The 22,955-nt window shown below is 38.7% G+C and overlaps 12 non-coding genes across 12 annotated transcripts; all 12 read left to right on the top strand.

The window, feature by feature from the left end:
- Positions 1 to 7,729: 7,729 nt before the first annotated feature.
- On the top strand, positions 7,730 to 7,802 carry TRNAK-CUU (transfer RNA lysine (anticodon CUU)). Its single transcript has one exon. It is a non-coding gene; the product is annotated as a tRNA-Lys (tRNA).
- A 525-nt stretch (positions 7,803 to 8,327) lies between these two features.
- Positions 8,328 to 8,400, top strand: TRNAK-CUU (transfer RNA lysine (anticodon CUU)). Its single transcript has one exon. It is a non-coding gene; the product is annotated as a tRNA-Lys (tRNA).
- Positions 8,401 to 10,421: 2,021 nt separating this feature from the next.
- Positions 10,422 to 10,494, top strand: TRNAK-CUU (transfer RNA lysine (anticodon CUU)). The gene has a single exon. It is a non-coding gene; the product is annotated as a tRNA-Lys (tRNA).
- Positions 10,495 to 11,524: 1,030 nt separating this feature from the next.
- On the top strand, positions 11,525 to 11,597 carry TRNAK-CUU (transfer RNA lysine (anticodon CUU)). The gene has a single exon. It is a non-coding gene; the product is annotated as a tRNA-Lys (tRNA).
- Positions 11,598 to 11,874: 277 nt separating this feature from the next.
- Positions 11,875 to 11,947, top strand: TRNAK-CUU (transfer RNA lysine (anticodon CUU)). Its single transcript has one exon. It is a non-coding gene; the product is annotated as a tRNA-Lys (tRNA).
- Positions 11,948 to 14,483: 2,536 nt separating this feature from the next.
- On the top strand, positions 14,484 to 14,556 carry TRNAK-CUU (transfer RNA lysine (anticodon CUU)). The gene has a single exon. It is a non-coding gene; the product is annotated as a tRNA-Lys (tRNA).
- Positions 14,557 to 17,336: 2,780 nt separating this feature from the next.
- Positions 17,337 to 17,409, top strand: TRNAK-CUU (transfer RNA lysine (anticodon CUU)). Its single transcript has one exon. It is a non-coding gene; the product is annotated as a tRNA-Lys (tRNA).
- Positions 17,410 to 17,511: 102 nt separating this feature from the next.
- Positions 17,512 to 17,584, top strand: TRNAK-CUU (transfer RNA lysine (anticodon CUU)). Its single transcript has one exon. It is a non-coding gene; the product is annotated as a tRNA-Lys (tRNA).
- A 1,030-nt stretch (positions 17,585 to 18,614) lies between these two features.
- Positions 18,615 to 18,687, top strand: TRNAK-CUU (transfer RNA lysine (anticodon CUU)). The gene has a single exon. It is a non-coding gene; the product is annotated as a tRNA-Lys (tRNA).
- Positions 18,688 to 20,118: 1,431 nt separating this feature from the next.
- TRNAK-CUU (transfer RNA lysine (anticodon CUU)) lies at positions 20,119 to 20,191 on the top strand. Its single transcript has one exon. It is a non-coding gene; the product is annotated as a tRNA-Lys (tRNA).
- Positions 20,192 to 22,128: 1,937 nt separating this feature from the next.
- On the top strand, positions 22,129 to 22,201 carry TRNAK-CUU (transfer RNA lysine (anticodon CUU)). The gene has a single exon. It is a non-coding gene; the product is annotated as a tRNA-Lys (tRNA).
- A 102-nt stretch (positions 22,202 to 22,303) lies between these two features.
- TRNAK-CUU (transfer RNA lysine (anticodon CUU)) lies at positions 22,304 to 22,376 on the top strand. Its single transcript has one exon. It is a non-coding gene; the product is annotated as a tRNA-Lys (tRNA).
- The last annotated feature ends 579 nt before the right edge of the window (positions 22,377 to 22,955 follow it).

Raw genomic sequence — 22,955 nt, 5'->3', positions numbered from 1 at the left:
ATTGACTGGTAATTGTGTTTGATACTTTCTTAGACTATTTCTGCCTCTGGCTGATGTGTATTTTCTTTCCAAACTCCACCAGAGCCTATGATTACACAGCATCCTATCTGTGGAAAGCGGCAGTGCAGGGATAGGGAAGAAAACTATAGGCATCCAAAGGAGCCCGGCTAGCTCAGTCGGTAGAGCATGAGACTCTTAATCTCAGGGTCGTGGGTTCGAGCCCCACGTTGGGGGAAAACAACTAAAATTTTAGTGCTTTTTGACCAAAAAAATAGAAATTGAAAGTCTCTTTGCAATATTTTCATTGTTAACATGCAATATATGAATGCATGTCTGGATGATGTGTAATGGGGCAATACCATACCTTAATGTATTCACTGTAAAAGAAAAAGTATGCATCATCTTACTATAAAATAAAGTGGAGAAAACACAAATAAGACTTTTTTCCACACAGGTTTAATCGGCTATTTCCTGATATTCTTCAATGCGTTCTGATATTGACTGGTAATTGTGTTTGATACTTTCTTAGACTATTTCTGCCTCTGGCTGATGTGTATTTTCTTTCCAAACTCCACCAGAGCCTATGATTACACAGCATCCTATCTGTGGAAAGCGGCAGTGCAGGGATAGGGAAGAAAACTATAGGCATCCAAAGGAGCCCGGCTAGCTCAGTCGGTAGAGCATGAGACTCTTCATCTCAGGGTCGTGGGTGCGAGCCCCACGTTGGGCGAAAACAACTACAATTTTAATGCTTTTTGACCAAAAAAATAGAAATAGAAAGTCTCTTTAAAATATTTGCAATATTTTGATTGTTAACATGCAATATATGAATGCATGTCTGGATGATGTGTAATGGGGCAATACCACACCTTAATGTATTCACTGTAAAAGAAAAAGTATGTATCATCTTACTATAAAATAAAGTGGAGAAAACACAAATAAGACTTTTTTCCACACAGGTTTAATCAGCTATTTCCTGATATTCTTCAATGCGTTCTGATATTGACTGGTAATTGTGTTTGATACTTTCTTAGACTATTTCTGCCTCTGGCTGATGTGTATTTTCTTTCCAAACTCCACCAGAGCCTATGATTACACAGCATCCTATCTGTGGAAAACGGCAGTGCAGGGATAGGGAAGAAAACTATAGGTATCCAAAGGAGCCCGGCTAGCTCCGTCGGTAGAGCATGAGAATCTTAATCTCAGGGTCGTGGGTGCGAGCCCCACGTTGGGCGAAAACAACTAAAATTTTAATGCTTTTTGACCAAAAAAATAGAAATTGAAATTCTCTTTACAATATTTGCAATATTTTGATTGTTAACATGCAATATATGAATGCATGTCCGGATGATGTGTAATGGGGCAATACCACACCTTAATGTATTCACTGTAAAAGAAAAAGTATGTATCATCTTACTATAAAATAAAGTGGAGAAAACACAAATAAGACTTTTTTCCACACAGGTTTAATCAGCTATTTCCTGATATTCTTCAATGCGTTCTGATATTGACTGGGAATTGTGTTTGATACTTTCTTAGACTATTTCTGCCTCTGGTTGATGTGTATTTTCTTTCCAAACTCCACCAGAGCCTATGATTACACAGCATCCTATCTGTGGAAAACGGCAGTGCAGGGATAGGGAAGAAAACTATAGGTATCCGAAGGAGCCCGGCTAGCTCAGTCGGTAGAGCATGAGACTCTTAATCTCAGGGTTGTGGGTTCGAGCCCCACGTTGGGCGAAAACAACTAAAATTGTAGGACTTTTTGACCAAAAAAATACATCCTGTCTGTGGAAAACGGCAGTGCAGGGATAGGGAAGAAAACTATAGGCATCCAAAGGAGCCCGGCTAGCTCAGTCGGTAGAGCATGAGACTCTTAATCTCAGGGTCGTCGGTTCGAGCCCCACGTTGGGCGAAAACAACTAAAATTTTAGTGCTTTTTGACCAAAAAAATAGAAATTGAAAGTCTCTTTACAATATTTGCAATATTTTCATTGTTAACATGCAATATATGAATGCATGTCTGGATGATGTGTAATGGGGCAATACCACACCTTAATGTATTCACTGTAAAAGAAAAAGTATGTATCATCTTACTATAAAATAAAGTGGAGAAAACACAAATAAGACTTTTTTCCACACAGGTTTAATCGGCTATTTCCTGATATTCTTCAATGCGTTCGGATATTGACTGGTAATTGTGTTTGATACTTTCTTAGACTATTTCTGCCTCTGGCTGATGTGTATTTTCTTTCCAAACTCCACCAGAGCCTATGATTACACAGCATCCTATCTGTGGAAAACGGCAGTGCAGGGATAGGGAAGAAAACTATAGGCATCCAAAGGAGCCCGGCTAGCTCAGTTGGTAGAGCATGAGACTCTTAATCTCAGGGTCGTGGGTTTGAGCCCCACGTTGGGCGAAAACAACTAAAATTTTAGTGCTTTTTGACCAAAAAAATAGAAATTGAAAGTCTCTTTACAATATTTGCAATATTTTCATTGTTAACATGCAATATATGAATGCATGTCTGGATGATGTGTAATGGGGCAATACCACACCTTAATGTATTCACTGTAAAAGAAAAAGTATGTATCATCTTACTATAAAATAAAGTGGAGAAAACACAAATAAGACTTTTTTCCACACAGGTTTAATCGGCTATTTCCTGATATTCTTCAATGCGTTCTGATATTGACTGGTAATTGTGTTTGATACTTTCTTAGACTATTTCTGCCTCTGGCTGATGTGTATTTTCTTTCCAAACTCCACCAGAGCCTATGATTACACAGCATCCTATCTGTGGAAAGCGGCAGTGCAGGGATAGGGAAGAAAACTATAGGCATCCAAAGGAGCCCGGCTAGCTCAGTCGGTAGAGCATGAGACTCTTAATCTCAGGGTCGTGGGTTCGAGCCCCACGTTGGGGGAAAACAACTAAAATTTTAGTGCTTTTTGACCAAAAAAATAGAAATTGAAAGTCTCTTTGCAATATTTTCATTGTTAACATGCAATATATGAATGCATGTCTGGATGATGTGTAATGGGGCAATACCATACCTTAATGTATTCACTGTAAAAGAAAAAGTATGCATCATCTTACTATAAAATAAAGTGGAGAAAACACAAATAAGACTTTTTTCCACACAGGTTTAATCGGCTATTTCCTGATATTCTTCAATGCGTTCTGATATTGACTGGTAATTGTGTTTGATACTTTCTTAGACTATTTCTGCCTCTGGCTGATGTGTATTTTCTTTCCAAACTCCACCAGAGCCTATGATTACACAGCATCCTATCTGTGGAAAGCGGCAGTGCAGGGATAGGGAAGAAAACTATAGGCATCCAAAGGAGCCCGGCTAGCTCAGTCGGTAGAGCATGAGACTCTTCATCTCAGGGTCGTGGGTGCGAGCCCCACGTTGGGCGAAAACAACTACAATTTTAATGCTTTTTGACCAAAAAAATAGAAATAGAAAGTCTCTTTAAAATATTTGCAATATTTTGATTGTTAACATGCAATATATGAATGCATGTCTGGATGATGTGTAATGGGGCAATACCACACCTTAATGTATTCACTGTAAAAGAAAAAGTATGTATCATCTTACTATAAAATAAAGTGGAGAAAACACAAATAAGACTTTTTTCCACACAGGTTTAATCAGCTATTTCCTGATATTCTTCAATGCGTTCTGATATTGACTGGTAATTGTGTTTGATACTTTCTTAGACTATTTCTGCCTCTGGCTGATGTGTATTTTCTTTCCAAACTCCACCAGAGCCTATGATTACACAGCATCCTATCTGTGGAAAACGGCAGTGCAGGGATAGGGAAGAAAACTATAGGTATCCAAAGGAGCCCGGCTAGCTCCGTCGGTAGAGCATGAGAATCTTAATCTCAGGGTCGTGGGTGCGAGCCCCACGTTGGGCGAAAACAACTAAAATTTTAATGCTTTTTGACCAAAAAAATAGAAATTGAAATTCTCTTTACAATATTTGCAATATTTTGATTGTTAACATGCAATATATGAATGCATGTCCGGATGATGTGTAATGGGGCAATACCACACCTTAATGTATTCACTGTAAAAGAAAAAGTATGTATCATCTTACTATAAAATAAAGTGGAGAAAACACAAATAAGACTTTTTTCCACACAGGTTTAATCAGCTATTTCCTGATATTCTTCAATGCGTTCTGATATTGACTGGTAATTGTGTTTGATACTTTCTTAGACTATTTCTGCCTCTGGTTGATGTGTATTTTCTTTCCAAACTCCACCAGAGCCTATGATTACACAGCATCCTATCTGTGGAAAACGGCAGTGCAGGGATAGGGAAGAAAACTATAGGTATCCGAAGGAGCCCGGCTAGCTCAGTCGGTAGAGCATGAGACTCTTAATCTCAGGGTTGTGGGTTCGAGCCCCACGTTGGGCGAAAACAACTAAAATTGTAGGACTTTTTGACCAAAAAAATACATCCTGTCTGTGGAAAACGGCAGTGCAGGGATAGGGAAGAAAACTATAGGCATCCAAAGGAGCCCGGCTAGCTCAGTCGGTAGAGCATGAGACTCTTAATCTCAGGGTCGTCGGTTCGAGCCCCACGTTGGGCGAAAACAACTAAAATTTTAGTGCTTTTTGACCAAAAAAATAGAAATTGAAAGTCTCTTTACAATATTTGCAATATTTTCATTGTTAACATGCAATATATGAATGCATGTCTGGATGATGTGTAATGGGGCAATACCACACCTTAATGTATTCACTGTAAAAGAAAAAGTATGTATCATCTTACTATAAAATAAAGTGGAGAAAACACAAATAAGACTTTTTTCCACACAGGTTTAATCGGCTATTTCCTGATATTCTTCAATGCGTTCGGATATTGACTGGTAATTGTGTTTGATACTTTCTTAGACTATTTCTGCCTCTGGCTGATGTGTATTTTCTTTCCAAACTCCACCAGAGCCTATGATTACACAGCATCCTATCTGTGGAAAACGGCAGTGCAGGGATAGGGAAGAAAACTATAGGCATCCAAAGGAGCCCGGCTAGCTCAGTTGGTAGAGCATGAGACTCTTAATCTCAGGGTCGTGGGTTTGAGCCCCACGTTGGGCGAAAACAACTAAAATTTTAGTGCTTTTTGACCAAAAAAATAGAAATTGAAAGTCTCTTTACAATATTTGCAATATTTTCATTGTTAACATGCAATATATGAATGCATGTCTGGATGATGTGTAATGGGGCAATACCACACCTTAATGTATTCACTGTAAAAGAAAAAGTATGTATCATCTTACTATAAAATAAAGTGGAGAAAACACAAATAAGACTTTTTTCCACACAGGTTTAATCGGCTATTTCCTGATATTCTTCAATGCGTTCTGATATTGACTGGTAATTGTGTTTGATACTTTCTTAGACTATTTCTGCCTCTGGCTGATGTGTATTTTCTTTCCAAACTCCACCAGAGCCTATGATTACACAGCATCCTATCTGTGGAAAGCGGCAGTGCAGGGATAGGGAAGAAAACTATAGGCATCCAAAGGAGCCCGGCTAGCTCAGTCGGTAGAGCATGAGACTCTTAATCTCAGGGTCGTGGGTTCGAGCCCCACGTTGGGGGAAAACAACTAAAATTTTAGTGCTTTTTGACCAAAAAAATAGAAATTGAAAGTCTCTTTGCAATATTTTCATTGTTAACATGCAATATATGAATGCATGTCTGGATGATGTGTAATGGGGCAATACCATACCTTAATGTATTCACTGTAAAAGAAAAAGTATGCATCATCTTACTATAAAATAAAGTGGAGAAAACACAAATAAGACTTTTTTCCACACAGGTTTAATCGGCTATTTCCTGATATTCTTCAATGCGTTCTGATATTGACTGGTAATTGTGTTTGATACTTTCTTAGACTATTTCTGCCTCTGGCTGATGTGTATTTTCTTTCCAAACTCCACCAGAGCCTATGATTACACAGCATCCTATCTGTGGAAAGCGGCAGTGCAGGGATAGGGAAGAAAACTATAGGCATCCAAAGGAGCCCGGCTAGCTCAGTCGGTAGAGCATGAGACTCTTCATCTCAGGGTCGTGGGTGCGAGCCCCACGTTGGGCGAAAACAACTACAATTTTAATGCTTTTTGACCAAAAAAATAGAAATAGAAAGTCTCTTTAAAATATTTACAATATTTTGATTGTTAACATGCAATATATGAATGCATGTCTGGATGATGTGTAATGGGGCAATACCACACCTTAATGTATTCACTGTAAAAGAAAAAGTATGTATCATCTTACTATAAAATAAAGTGGAGAAAACACAAATAAGACTTTTTTCCACACAGGTTTAATCAGCTATTTCCTGATATTCTTCAATGCGTTCTGATATTGACTGGTAATTGTGTTTGATACTTTCTTAGACTATTTCTGCCTCTGGCTGATGTGTATTTTCTTTCCAAACTCCACCAGAGCCTATGATTACACAGCATCCTATCTGTGGAAAACGGCAGTGCAGGGATAGGGAAGAAAACTATAGGTATCCAAAGGAGCCCGGCTAGCTCCGTCGGTAGAGCATGAGAATCTTAATCTCAGGGTCGTGGGTGCGAGCCCCACGTTGGGCGAAAACAACTAAAATTTTAATGCTTTTTGACCAAAAAAATAGAAATTGAAATTCTCTTTACAATATTTGCAATATTTTGATTGTTAACATGCAATATATGAATGCATGTCCGGATGATGTGTAATGGGGCAATACCACACCTTAATGTATTCACTGTAAAAGAAAAAGTATGTATCATCTTACTATAAAATAAAGTGGAGAAAACACAAATAAGACTTTTTTCCACACAGGTTTAATCAGCTATTTCCTGATATTCTTCAATGCGTTCTGATATTGACTGGTAATTGTGTTTGATACTTTCTTAGACTATTTCTGCCTCTGGCTGATGTGTATTTTCTTTCCAAACTCCACCAGAGCCTATGATTACACAGCATCCTATCTGTGGAAAACGGCAGTGCAGGGATAGGGAAGAAAACTATAGGTATCCGAAGGAGCCCGGCTAGCTCAGTCGGTAGAGCATGAGACTCTTAATCTCAGGGTTGTGGGTTCGAGCCCCACGTTGGGCGAAAACAACTAAAATTGTAGGACTTTTTGACCAAAAAAATACATCCTGTCTGTGGAAAACGGCAGTGCAGGGATAGGGAAGAAAACTATAGGCATCCAAAGGAGCCCGGCTAGCTCAGTCGGTAGAGCATGAGACTCTTAATCTCAGGGTCGTCGGTTCGAGCCCCACGTTGGGCGAAAACAACTAAAATTTTAGTGCTTTTTGACCAAAAAAATAGAAATTGAAAGTCTCTTTACAATATTTGCAATATTTTCATTGTTAACATGCAATATATGAATGCATGTCTGGATGATGTGTAATGGGGCAATACCACACCTTAATGTATTCACTGTAAAAGAAAAAGTATGTATCATCTTACTATAAAATAAAGTGGAGAAAACACAAATAAGACTTTTTTCCACACAGGTTTAATCGGCTATTTCCTGATATTCTTCAATGCGTTCGGATATTGACTGGTAATTGTGTTTGATACTTTCTTAGACTATTTCTGCCTCTGGCTGATGTGTATTTTCTTTCCAAACTCCACCAGAGCCTATGATTACACAGCATCCTATCTGTGGAAAACGGCAGTGCAGGGATAGGGAAGAAAACTATAGGCATCCAAAGGAGCCCGGCTAGCTCAGTTGGTAGAGCATGAGACTCTTAATCTCAGGGTCGTGGGTTCGAGCCCCACGTTGGGCGAAAACAACTAAAATTGTAGTGCTTTTTGACCAAAAAAATACATCCTATCTGTGGAAAGCGGCAGTGCAGGGATAGGGAAGAAAACGTTGGGCGAAAACAACTAAAATTTTCGTGCTTTTTGACCAAAAAAATAGAAATTGAAAGTCTCTTTACAATATTTGCAATATTTTCATTGTTAACATGCAATATATGAATGCATGTCTGGATGATGTGTAATGGGCCAATACCACACCTTAATGTATTCACTGTAAAAGAAAAAGTATGTATCATCTTACTATAAAATAAAGTGGAGAAAACACAAATAAGACTTTTTTCCACACAGGTTTAATCGGCTATTTCCTGATATTCTTCAATGCGTTCAGATATTAACTGGTAATTGTGTTTGATACTTTCTTAGACTATTTCTGCCTCTGGCTGATGTGTATTTTCTTTCCAAACTCCACCAGAGCCTATGATTACACAGCATCCTATCTGTGGAAAACGGCAGTGCAGGGATAGGGAAGAAAACTATAGGCATCCAAAGGAGCCCGGCTAGCTCAGTCGGTAGAGCATGAGACTCTTAATCTCAGGGTCGTGGGTTCGAGCCCCACGTTGGGCGAAAACAACTAAAATTTTAGTGCTTTTTGACCAAAAAAATAGAAATTGAAAGTCTCTTTACAATATTTGCAATATTTTCATTGTTAACATGCAATATATGAATGCATGTCTGGATGATGTGTAATGGGGCAATACCACACCTTAATGTATTCACTGTAAAAGAAAAAGTATGTATCATCTTACTATAAAATAAAGTGGAGAAAACACAAATAAGACTTTTTTCCACACAGGTTTAATCGGCTATTTCCTGATATTCTTCAATGCGTTCTGATATTGACTGGTAATTGTGTTTGATACTTTCTTAGACTATTTCTGCCTCTGGCTGATGTGTATTTTCTTTCCAAACTCCACCAGAGCCTATGATTACACAGCATCCTATCTGTGGAAAGCGGCAGTGCAGGGATAGGGAAGAAAACTATAGGCATCCAAAGGAGCCCGGCTAGCTCAGTCGGTAGAGCATGAGACTCTTAATCTCAGGGTCGTGGGTTCGAGCCCCACGTTGGGTGAAAACAACTAAAATTTTAGTGCTTTTTGACCAAAAAAATAGAAATTGAAAGTCTCTTTGCAATATTTTCATTGTTAACATGCAATATATGAATGCATGTCTGGATGATGTGTAATGGGGCAATACCATACCTTAATGTATTCACTGTAAAATAAAAAGTATGCATCATCTTACTATAAAATAAAGTGGAGAAAACACAAATAAGACTTTTTTCCACACAGGTTTAATCGGCTATTTCCTGATATTCTTCAATGCGTTCTGATATTGACTGGTAATTGTGTTTGATACTTTCTTAGACTATTTCTGCCTCTGGCTGATGTGTATTTTCTTTCCAAACTCCACCAGAGCCTATGATTACACAGCATCCTATCTGTGGAAAGCGGCAGTGCAGGGATAGGGAAGAAAACTATAGGCATCCAAAGGAGCCCGGCTAGCTCAGTCGGTAGAGCATGAGACTCTTAATCTCAGGGTCGTGGGTGCGAGCCCCACGTTGGGCGAAAACAACTAAAATTTTAGTGCTTTTTGACCAAAAAAATAGAAATTGAAAGTCTCTTTACAATATTTGCAATATTTTCATTGTTAACATGCAATATATGAATGCATGTCTGGATGATGTGTAATGGGGCAATACCACACCTTAATGTATTCACTGTAAAAGAAAAAGTATGTATCATCTTACTATAAAATAAAGTGGAGAAAACACAAATAAGACTTTTTTCCACACAGGTTTAATCGGCTATTTCCTGATATTCTTCAATGCGTTCGGATATTGACTGGTAATTGTGTTTGATACTGTCTTAGACTATTTCTGCCTCTGGCTGATGTGTATTTTCTTTCCAAACTCCACCAGAGCCTATGATTACACAGCATCCTATCTGTGGAAAACGGCAGTGCAGGGATAGGGAAGAAAACTATAGGCATCCAAAGGAGCCCGGCTAGCTCAGTCGGTAGAGCATGAGACTCTTAATCTCAGGGTCAGGGATAGGGAAGAAAACTATAGGCATCCAAAGGAGCCCGGCTAGCTCAGTCGGTAGAGCATGAGACTCTTAATCTCAGGGTCGTGGGTTTGAGCCCCACGTTGGGCGAAAACAACTAAAATTTTAGTGCTTTTTGACCAAAAAAATAGAAATTGAAAGTCTCTTTACAATATTTGCAATATTTTCATTGTTAACATGCAATATATGAATGCATGTCTGGATGATGTGTAATGGGGCAATACCACACCTTAATGTATTCACTGTAGAAGAAAAAGTATGTATCATCTTACTATAAAATAAAGTGGAGAAAACACAAATAAGACTTTTTTCCACACAGGTTTAATCGGCTATTTCCTGATATTCTTCAATGCATTCTGATATTGACTGGTAATTGTGTTTGATACTTTCTTAGACTATTTCTGCCTCTGGCTGATGTGTATTTTCTTTCCAAACTCCACCAGAGCCTATGATTACACAGCATCCTATCTGTGGAAAGCGGCAGTGCAGGGATAGGGAAGAAAACTATAGGCATCCAAAGGAGCCCGGCTAGCTCAGTCGGTAGAGCATGAGACTCTTAATCTCAGGGTCGTGGGTTCGAGCCCCACGTTGGGCGAAAACAACTAAAATTGTAGTGCTTTTTGACCAAAAAAATACATCCTATCTGTGGAAAGCGGCAGTGCAGGGATAGGGAAGAAAACGTTGGGCGAAAACAACTAAAATTTTCGTGCTTTTTGACCAAAAAAATAGAAATTGAAAGTCTCTTTACAATATTTGCAATATTTTCATTGTTAACATGCAATATATGAATGCATGTCTGGATGATGTGTAATGGGGCAATACCACACCTTAATGTATTCACTGTAAAAGAAAAAGTATGTATCATCTTACTATAAAATAAAGTGGAGAAAACACAAATAAGACTTTTTTCCACACAGGTTTAATCGGCTATTTCCTGATATTCTTCAATGCGTTCAGATATTAACTGGTAATTGTGTTTGATACTTTCTTAGACTATTTCTGCCTCTGGCTGATGTGTATTTTCTTTCCAAACTCCACCAGAGCCTATGATTACACAGCATCCTATCTGTGGAAAACGGCAGTGCAGGGATAGGGAAGAAAACTATAGGCATCCAAAGGAGCCCGGCTAGCTCAGTCGGTAGAGCATGAGACTCTTAATCTCAGGGTTGTGGGTTTGAGCCCCACGTTGGGCGAAAACAACTAAATTTTTAGTGCTTTTTGACCAAAAAAATAGAAATTGAAAGTCTCTTTACAATATTTGCAATATTTTCATTGTTAACATGCAATATATGAATGCATGTCTGGATGATGTGTAATGGGGCAATACCACACCTTAATGTATTCACTGTAAAAGAAAAAGTATGTATCATCTTACTATAAAATAAAGTGGAGAAAACACAAATAAGACTTTTTTCCACACAGGTTTAATCGGCTATTTCCTGATATTCTTCAATGCGTTCTGATATTGACTGGTAATTGTGTTTGATACTTTCTTAGACTATTTCTGCCTCTGGCTGATGTGTATTTTCTTTCCAAACTCCACCAGAGCCTATGATTACACAGCATCCTATCTGTGGAAAGCGGCAGTGCAGGGATAGGGAAGAAAACTATAGGCATTCAAAGGAGCCCGGCTAGCTCAGTCGGTAGAGCATGAGACTCTTAATCTCAGGGTCGTGGGTTCGAGCCCCACGTTGGGCGAAAACAACTAAAATTGTACTGCTTTTTGACCAAAAAAATACATCCTATCTGTGGAAAACGGCAGTGCAGGGATAGGGAAGAAAACTATAGGCATCCAAAGGAGCCCGGCTAGCTCAGTCGGTAGAGCATGAGACTCTTAATCTCAGGGTCGTGGGTTTTCGCCCCACGTTGGGCGAAAACAACTAAAATTGTAGTTCTTTTTGACCAAAAAAATACATCCTATCTGTGGAAAACGGCAGTGCAGGGATAGGGAAGAAAACTATAAGCATCCAAAGGAGCCCAGCTAGCTCAGTCGGTAGAGCATGAGACTCTTAATCTCAGGGTCGTGGGTTCGAGCCCCACGTTGGGCGAAAACAACTAAAATTGTAGTGCTTTTTGACCAAAAAAATACATCCTATCTGTGGAAAGCGGCAGTGCAGGGATAGGGAAGAAAACGTTGGGCGAAAACAACTAAAATTTTCGTGCTTTTTGACCAAAAAAATAGAAATTGAAAGTCTCTTTACAATATTTGCAATATTTTCATTGTTAACATGCAATATATGAATGCATGTCTGGATGATGTGTAATGGGGCAATACCACACCTTAATGTATTCACTGTAAAAGAAAAAGTATGTATCATCTTACTATAAAATAAAGTGGAGAAAACACAAATAAGACTTTTTTCCACACAGGTTTAATCGGCTATTTCCTGATATTCTTCAATGCGTTCTGATATTGACTGGTAATTGTGTTTGATACTTTCTTAGACTATTTCTGCCTCTGGCTGATGTGTATTTTCTTTCCAAACTCCACCAGAGCCTATGATTACACAGCATCCTATCTGTGGAAAACGGCAGTGCAGGGATAGGGAAGAAAACTATAGGCATCCAAAGGAGCCCGGCTAGCTCAGTCGGTAGAGCAAGAGACTCTTAATCTCAGGGTTGTGGGTTCGAGCCCCACGTTGGGCGAAAACAACTAAAATTTTAGTGCTTTTTGACCAAAAAAATAGAAATTGAAAGTCTCTTTACAATATTTGCAATATTTTCATTGTTAACATGCAATATATGAATGCATGTCTGGATGATGTGTAATGGGGCAATACCACACCTTAATGTATTCACTGTAAAAGAAAAAGTATGTATCATCTTACTATAAAATAAAGTGGAGAAAACACAAATAAGACTTTTTTCCACACAGGTTTAATCGGCTATTTCCTGATATTCTTCAATGCGTTCTGATATTGACTGGTAATTGTGTTTGATACTTTCTTAGACTATTTCTGCCTCTGGCTGATGTGTATTTTCTTTCCAAACTCCACCAGAGCCTATGATTACACAGCATCCTATCTGTGGAAAGCGGCAGTGCAGGGATAGGGAAGAAAACTATAGGCATCCAAAGGAGCCCGGCTAGCTCAGTCGGTAGAGGATGAGACTCTTAATCTCAGGGTCGTGGGTTCGAGCCCCACGTTGGGCGAAAACAACTAAAATTTTAGTGCTTTTTGACCAAAAAAATAGAAATTGAAAGTCTCTTTGCAATATTTTCATTGTTAACATGCAATATATGAATGCATGTCTGGATGATGTGTAATGGGGCAATACCATACCTTAATGTATTCACTGTAAAAGAAAAAGTATGCATCATCTTACTATAAAATAAAGTGGAGAAAACACAAATAAGACTTTTTTCCACACAGGTTTAATCGGCTATTTCCTGATATTCTTCAATGCGTTCTGATATTGACTGGTAATTGTGTTTGATACTTTCTTAGACTATTTCTGCCTCTGGCTGATGTGTATTTTCTTTCCAAACTCCACCAGAGCCTATGATTACACAGCATCCTATCTGTGGAAAGCGGCAGTGCAGGGATAGGGAAGAAAACTATAGGCATCCAAAGGAGCCCGGCTAGCTCAGTCGGTAGAGCATGAAACTCTTAATCTCAGGGTCGTGGGTGCGAGCCCCACGTTGGGCGAAAACAACTAAAATTTTAGTGCTTTTTGACCAAAAAAATAGAAATTGAAAGTCTCTTTACAATATTTGCAATATTTTCATTGTTAACATGCAATATATGAATGCATGTCTGGATGATGTGTAATGGGGCAATACCACACCTTAATGTATTCACTGTAAAAGAAAAAGTATGTATCATCTTACTATAAAATAAAGTGGAGAAAACACAAATAAGACTTTTTTCCACACAGGTTTAATCGGCTATTTCCTGATATTCTTCAATGCGTTCGGATATTGACTGGTAATTGTGTTTGATACTGTCTTAGACTATTTCTGCCTCTGGCTGATGTGTATTTTCTTTCCAAACTCCACCAGAGCCTATGATTACACAGCATCCTATCTGTGGAAAACGGCAGTGCAGGGATAGGGAAGAAAACTATAGGCATCCAAAGGAGCCCGGCTAGCTCAGTCGGTAGAGCATGAGACTCTTAATCTCAGGGTCGTGGGTTTGAGCCCCACGTTGGGCGAAAACAACTAAAATTTTAGTGCTTTTTGACCAAAAAAATAGAAATTGAAAGTCTCTTTACAATATTTGCAATATTTTCATTGTTAACATGCAATATATGAATGCATGTCTGGATGATGTGTAATGGGGCAATACCACACCTTAATGTATTCACTGTAGAAGAAAAAGTATGTATCATCTTACTATAAAATAAAGTGGAGAAAACACAAATAAGACTTTTTTCCACACAGGTTTAATCGGCTATTTCCTGATATTCTTCAATGCGTTCTGATATTGACTGGTAATTGTGTTTGATACTTTCTTAGACTATTTCTGCCTCTGGCTGATGTGTATTTTCTTTCCAAACTCCACCAGAGCCTATGATTACACAGCATCCTATCTGTGGAAAGCGGCAGTGCAGGGATAGGGAAGAAAACTATAGGCATCCAAAGGAGCCCGGCTAGCTCAGTCGGTAGAGCATGAGACTCTTAATCTCAGGGTCGTGGGTTCGAGCCCCACGTTGGGCGAAAACAACTAAAATTGTAGTGCTTTTTGACCAAAAAAATACATCCTATCTGTGGAAAGCGGCAGTGCAGGGATAGGGAAGAAAACGTTGGGCGAAAACAACTAAAATTTTCGTGCTTTTTGACCAAAAAAATAGAAATTGAAAGTCTCTTTACAATATTTGCAATATTTTCATTGTTAACATGCAATATATGAATGCATGTCTGGATGATGTGTAATGGGGCAATACCACACCTTAATGTATTCACTGTAAAAGAAAAAGTATGTATCATCTTACTATAAAATAAAGTGGAGAAAACACAAATAAGACTTTTTTCCACACAGGTTTAATCGGCTATTTCCTGATATTCTTCAATGCGTTCAGATATTAACTGGTAATTGTGTTTGATACTTTCTTAGACTATTTCTGCCTCTGGCTGATGTGTATTTTCTTTCCAAACTCCACCAGAGCCTATGATTACACAGCATCCTATCTGTGGAAAACGGCAGTGCAGGGATAGGGAAGAAAACTATAGGCATCCAAAGGAGCCCGGCTAGCTCAGTCGGTAGAGCATGAGACTCTTAATCTCAGGGTTGTGGGTTCGAGCCCCACGTTGGGCGAAAACAACTAAAATTTTAGTGCTTTTTGACCAAAAAAATAGAAATTGAAAGTCTCTTTACAATATTTGCAATATTTTCATTGTTAACATGCAATATATGAATGCATGTCTGGATGATGTGTAATGGGGCAATACCACACCTTAATGTATTCACTGTAAAAGAAAAAGTATGTATCATCTTACTATAAAATAAAGTGGAGAAAACACAAATAAGACTTTTTTCCACACAGGTTTAATCGGCTATTTCCTGATATTCTTCAATGCGTTCTGATATTGACTGGTAATTGTGTTTGATACTTTCTTAGACTATTTCTGCCTCTGGCTGATGTGTATTTTCTTTCCAAACTCCACCAGAGCCTATGATTACACAGCATCCTATCTGTGGAAAGCGGCAGTGCAGGGATAGGGAAGAAAACTATAGGCATCCAAAGGAGCCCGGCTAGCTCAGTCGGTAGAGCATGAGACTCTTAATCTCAGGGTCGTGGGTTCGAGCCCCACGTTGGGGGAAAACAACTAAAATTTTAGTGCTTTTTGACCAAAAAAATAGAAATTGAAAGTCTCTTTGCAATATTTTCATTGTTAACATGCAATATATGAATGCATGTCTGGATGATGTGTAATGGGGCAATACCATACCTTAATGTATTCACTGTAAAAGAAAAAGTATGCATCATCTTACTATAAAATAAAGTGGAGAAAACACAAATAAGACTTTTTTCCACACAGGTTTAATCGGCTATTTCCTGATATTCTTCAATGCGTTCTGATATTGACTGGTAATTGTGTTTGATACTTTCTTAGACTATTTCTGCCTCTGGCTGATGTGTATTTTCTTTCCAAACTCCACCAGAGCCTATGATTACACAGCATCCTATCTGTGGAAAGCGGCAGTGCAGGGATAGGGAAGAAAACTATAGGCATCCAAAGGAGCCCGGCTAGCTCAGTCGGTAGAGCATGAGACTCTTCATCTCAGGGTCGTGGGTGCGAGCCCCACGTTGGGCGAAAACAACTACAATTTTAATGCTTTTTGACCAAAAAAATAGAAATTGAAAGTCTCTTTACAATATTTGCAATATTTTGATTGTTAACATGCAATATATGAATGCATGTCCGGATGATGTGTAATGGGGCAATACCACACCTTAATGTATTCACTGTAAAAGAAAAAGTATGTATCATCTTACTATAAAATAAAGTGGAGAAAACACAAATAAGACTTTTTTCCACACAGGTTTAATCAGCTATTTCCTGATATTCTTCAATGCGTTCTGATATTGACTGGTAATTGTGTTTGATACTTTCTTAGACTATTTCTGCCTCTGGCTGATGTGTATTTTCTTTCCAAACTCCACCAGAGCCTATGATTACACAGCATCCTATCTGTGGAAAACGGCAGTGCAGGGATAGGGAAGAAAACTATAGGTATCCAAAGGAGCCCGGCTAGCTCAGTCGGTAGAGCATGAGACTCTTAATCTCAGGGTTGTGGGTTCGAGCCCCACGTTGGGCGAAAACAACTAAAATTGTAGGACTTTTTGACCAAAAAAATACATCCTGTCTGTGGAAAACGGCAGTGCAGGGATAGGGAAGAAAACGTTGGGCGAAAACAACTAAAATTTTCGTGCTTTTTGACCAAAAAAATAGAAATTGAAAGTCTCTTTACAATATTTGCAATATTTTCATTGTTAACATGCAATATATGAATGCATGTCTGGATGATGTGTAATGGGGCAATACCACACCTTAATGTATTCACTGTAAAAGAAAAAGTATGTATCATCTTACTATAAAATAAAGTGGAGAAAACACAAATAAGACTTTTTTCCACACAGGTTTAATCGGCTATTTCCTGATATTCTTCAATGCGTTCTGATATTGACTGGTAATTGTGTTTGATACTTTCTTAGACTATTTCTGCCTCTGGCTGATGTGTATTTTCTTTCCAAACTCCACCAGAGCCTATGATTACACAGCATCCTATCTGTGGAAAGCGGCAGTGCAGGGATAGGGAAGAAAACTATAGGCATTCAAAGGAGCCCGGCTAGCTCAGTCGGTAGAGCATGAGACTCTTAATCTCAGGGGCGAAAACAACTAAAATTGTACTGCTTTTTGACCAAAAAAATACATCCTATCTGTGGAAAACGGCAGTGCAGGGATAGGGAAGAAAACTATAGGCATCCAAAGGAGCCCGGCTAGCTCAGTCGGTAGAGCATGAGACTCTTAATCTCAGGGTCGTGGGTTCGAGCCCCACGTTGGGCGAAAACAACTAAAATTGTAGTTCTTTTTGACCAAAAAAATACATCCTATCTGTGGAAAACGGCAGTGCAGGGATAGGGAAGAAAACTATAAGCATCCAAAGGAGCCCGGCTAGCTCAGTCGGTAGAGCATGAGACTCTTAATCTCAGGGTCGTGGGTTCGAGCCCCACGTTGGGCGAAAACAACTAAAATTGTAGTGCTTTTTGACCAAAAAAATACATCCTATCTGTGGAAAGCGGCAGTGCAGGGATAGGGAAGAAAACGTTGGGCGAAAACAACTAAAATTTTCGTGCTTTTTGACCAAAAAAATAGAAATTGAAAGTCTCTTTACAATATTTGCAATATTTTCATTGTTAACATGCAATATATGAATGCATGTCTGGATGATGTGTAATGGGGCAATACCACACCTTAATGTATTCACTGTAAAAGAAAAAGTATGTATCATCTTACTATAAAATAAAGTGGAGAAAACACAAATAAGACTTTTTTCCACACAGGTTTAATCGGCTATTTCCTGATATTCTTCAATGCGTTCTGATATTGACTGGTAATTGTGTTTGATACTTTCTTAGACTATTTCTGCCTCTGGCTGATGTGTATTTTCTTTCCAAACTCCACCAGAGCCTATGATTACACAGCATCCTATCTGTGGAAAACGGCAGTGCAGGGATAGGGAAGAAAACTATAGGCATCCAAAGGAGCCCGGCTAGCTCAGTCGGTAGAGCATGAGACTCTTAATCTCAGGGTTGTGGGTTCGAGCCCCACGTTGGGCGAAAACAACTAAAATTTTAGTGCTTTTTGACCAAAAAAATAGAAATTGAAAGTCTCTTTACAATATTTGCAATATTTTCATTGTTAACATGCAATATATGAATGCATGTCTGGATGATGTGTAATGGGGCAATACCACACCTTAATGTATTCACTGTAAAAGAAAAAGTATGTATCATCTTACTATAAAATAAAGTGGAGAAAACACAAATAAGACTTTTTTCCACACAGGTTTAATCGGCTATTTCCTGATATTCTTCAATGCGTTCTGATATTGACTGGTAATTGTGTTTGATACTTTCTTAGACTATTTCTGCCTCTGGCTGATGTGTATTTTCTTTCCAAACTCCACCAGAGCCTATGATTACACAGCATCCTATCTGTGGAAAGCGGCAGTGCAGGGATAGGGAAGAAAACTATAGGCATCCAAAGGAGCCCGGCTAGCTCAGTCGGTAGAGCATGAGACTCTTAATCTCAGGGTCGTGGGTTCGAGCCCCACGTTGGGCGAAAACAACTAAAATTTTAGTGCTTTTTGACCAAAAAAATAGAAATTGAAAGTCTCTTTGCAATATTTTCATTGTTAACATGCAATATATGAATGCATGTCTGGATGATGTGTAATGGGGCAATACCATACCTTAATGTATTCACTGTAAAAGAAAAAGTATGCATCATCTTACTATAAAATAAAGTGGAGAAAACACAAATAAGACTTTTTTCCACACAGGTTTAATCGGCTATTTCCTGATATTCTTCAATGCGTTCTGATATTGACTGGTAATTGTGTTTGATACTTTCTTAGACTATTTCTGCCTCTGGCTGATGTGTATTTTCTTTCCAAACTCCACCAGAGCCTATGATTACACAGCATCCTATCTGTGGAAAGCGGCAGTGCAGGGATAGGGAAGAAAACTATAGGCATCCAAAGGAGCCCGGCTAGCTCAGTCGGTAGAGCATGAAACTCTTAATCTCAGGGTCGTGGGTGCGAGCCCCACGTTGGGCGAAAACAACTAAAATTTTAGTGCTTTTTGACCAAAAAAATAGAAATTGAAAGTCTCTACAATATTTGCAATATTTTCATTGTTAACATGCAATATATGAATGCATGTCTGGATGATGTGTAATGGGGCAATACCACACCTTAATGTATTCACTGTAAAAGAAAAAGTATGTATCATCTTACTATAAAATAAAGTGGAGAAAACACAAATAAGACTTTTTTCCACACAGGTTTAATCGGCTATTTCCTGATATTCTTCAATGCGTTCGGATATTGACTGGTAATTGTGTTTGATACTGTCTTAGACTATTTCTGCCTCTGGCTGATGTGTATTTTCTTTCCAAACTCCACCAGAGCCTATGATTACACAGCATCCTATCTGTGGAAAACGGCAGTGCAGGGATAGGGAAGAAAACTATAGGCATCCAAAGGAGCCCGGCTAGCTCAGTCGGTAGAGCATGAGACTCTTAATCTCAGGGTCGTGGGTTTGAGCCCCACGTTGGGCGAAAACAACTAAAATTTTAGTGCTTTTTGACCAAAAAAATAGAAATTGAAAGTCTCTTTACAATATTTGCAATATTTTCATTGTTAACATGCAATATATGAATGCATGTCTGGATGATGTGTAATGGGGCAATACCACACCTTAATGTATTCACTGTAGAAGAAAAAGTATGTATCATCTTACTATAAAATAAAGTGGAGAAAACACAAATAAGACTTTTTTCCACACAGGTTTAATCGGCTATTTCCTGATATTCTTCAATGCGTTCTGATATTGACTGGTAATTGTGTTTGATACTTTCTTAGACTATTTCTGCCTCTGGCTGATGTGTATTTTCTTTCCAAACTCCACCAGAGCCTATGATTACACAGCATCCTATCTGTGGAAAGCGGCAGTGCAGGGATAGGGAAGAAAACTATAGGCATCCAAAGGAGCCCGGCTAGCTCAGTCGGTAGAGCATGAGACTCTTAATCTCAGGGTCGTGGGTTCGAGCCCCACGTTGGGCGAAAACAACTAAAATTTTCGTGCTTTTTGACCAAAAAAATAGAAATTGAAAGTCTCTTTACAATATTTGCAATATTTTCATTGTTAACATGCAATATATGAATGCATGTCTGGATGATGTGTAATGGGGCAATACCACACCTTAATGTATTCACTGTAAAAGAAAAAGTATGTATCATCTTACTATAAAATAAAGTGGAGAAAACACAAATAAGACTTTTTTCCACACAGGTTTAATCGGCTATTTCCTGATATTCTTCAATGCGTTCAGATATTAACTGGTAATTGTGTTTGATACTTTCTTAGACTATTTCTGCCTCTGGCTGATGTGTATTTTCTTTCCAAACTCCACCAGAGCCTATGATTACACAGCATCCTATCTGTGGAAAACGGCAGTGCAGGGATAGGGAAGAAAACTATAGGCATCCAAAGGAGCCCGGCTAGCTCAGTCGGTAGAGCATGAGACTCTTAATCTCAGGGTTGTGGGTTCGAGCCCCACGTTGGGCGAAAACAACTAAAATTTTAGTGCTTTTTGACCAAAAAAATAGAAATTGAAAGTCTCTTTACAATATTTGCAATATTTTCATTGTTAACATGCAATATATGAATGCATGTCTGGATGATGTGTAATGGGGCAATACCACACCTTAATGTATTCACTGTAAAAGAAAAAGTATGTATCATCTTACTATAAAATAAAGTGGAGAAAACACAAATAAGACTTTTTTCCACACAGGTTTAATCGGCTATTTCCTGATATTCTTCAATGCGTTCTGATATTGACTGGTAATTGTGTTTGATACTTTCTTAGACTATTTCTGCCTCTGGCTGATGTGTATTTTCTTTCCAAACTCCACCAGAGCCTATGATTACACAGCATCCTATCTGTGGAAAGCGGCAGTGCAGGGATAGGGAAGAAAACTATAGGCATCCAAAGGAGCCCGGCTAGCTCAGTCGGTAGAGCATGAGACTCTTAATCTCAGGGTCGTGGGTTCGAGCCCCACGTTGGGGGAAAACAACTAAAATTTTAGTGCTTTTTGACCAAAAAAATAGAAATTGAAAGTCTCTTTGCAATATTTTCATTGTTAACATGCAATATATGAATGCATGTCTGGATGATGTGTAATGGGGCAATACCATACCTTAATGTATTCACTGTAAAAGAAAAAGTATGCATCATCTTACTATAAAATAAAGTGGAGAAAACACAAATAAGACTTTTTTCCACACAGGTTTAATCGGCTATTTCCTGATATTCTTCAATGCGTTCTGATATTGACTGGTAATTGTGTTTGATACTTTCTTAGACTATTTCTGCCTCTGGCTGATGTGTATTTTCTTTCCAAACTCCACCAGAGCCTATGATTACACAGCATCCTATCTGTGGAAAGCGGCAGTGCAGGGATAGGGAAGAAAACTATAGGCATCCAAAGGAGCCCGGCTAGCTCAGTCGGTAGAGCATGAGACTCTTAATCTCAGGGTCGTGGGTTTGAGCCCCACGTTGGGCAAAAACAACTAAAATTTTAGTGCTTTTTGACCAAAAAATAGAAATTGAAAGTCTCTTTACAATATTTGCAATATTTTCATTGTTAACATGCAATATATGAATGCATGTCTGGATGATGTGTAATGGGGCAATACCACACCTTAATGTATTCACTGTAAAAGAAAAAGTATGTAACATCTTACTATAAAATAAAGTGGAGAAAACACAAATAAGACTTTTTTCCACACAGGTTTAATCGGCTATTTCCTGATATTCTTCAATGCGTTCGGATATTGACTGGTAATTGTGTTTGATACTTTCTTAGACTATTTCTGCCTCTGGCTGATGTGTATTTTCTTTCCAAACTCCACCAGAGCCTATGATTACACAGCATCCTATCTGTGGAAAACGGCAGTGCAGGGATAGGGAAGAAAACTATAGGCATCCAAAGGAGCCCGGCTAGCTCAGTCGGTAGAGCATGAGACTCTTAATCTCAGGGTCGTGGGTTCGAGCCCCACGTTGGGCGAAAACAACTAAAATTGTACTGCTTTTTGACCAAAAAAATACATCCTATCTGTGGAAAACGGCAGTGCAGGGATAGGGAAGAAAACTATAGGCATCCAAAAGAGCCCGGCTAGCTCAGTCGGTAGAGCATGAGACTCTTAATCTCAGGGTCGTGGGTTCGAGCCCCACGTTGGGCGAAAACAACTAAAATTGTAGTGCTTTTTGACCAAAAAAATACATCCTATCTGTGGAAAACGGCAGTGCAGGGATAGGGAAGAAAACTATAGGCATCCAAAGGAGCCCGGCTAGCTCAGTTGGTAGAGCATGAGACTCTTAATCTCAGGGTCGTGGGTTCGAGCCCCACGTTGGGAGAAAACAACTAAAATTTTAGTGCTTTTTGACCAAAAAAATAGAAATTGAAAGTCTCTTTACAATATTTGCAATATTTTCATTGTTAACATGCAATATATGAATGCATGTCTGGATGATGTGTAATGGGGCAATACCACACCTTAATGTATTCACTGTAAAAGAAAAAGTATGTATCATCTTACTATAAAATAAAGTGGAGAAAACACAAATAAGACTTTTTTCCACACAGGTTTAATCGGCTATTTCCTGATATTCTTCAATGCGTTCGGATATTGACTGGTAATTGTGTTTGATACTTTCTTAGACTATTTCTGCCTCTGGCTGATGTGTATTTTCTTTCCAAACTCCACCAGAGCCTATGATTACACAGCATCCTATCTGTGGAAAACGGCAGTGCAGGGATA

This window comes from Ambystoma mexicanum, chromosome 4q (assembly GCF_040938575.1).
Source record: "Ambystoma mexicanum isolate Mex_15411 chromosome 4q, UKY_AmexF1_1, whole genome shotgun sequence".
NCBI classification, from domain to species: domain Eukaryota; kingdom Metazoa; phylum Chordata; class Amphibia; order Caudata; family Ambystomatidae; genus Ambystoma; species Ambystoma mexicanum.
This window is presented reverse-complemented; position numbering and strand designations above follow the sequence as displayed.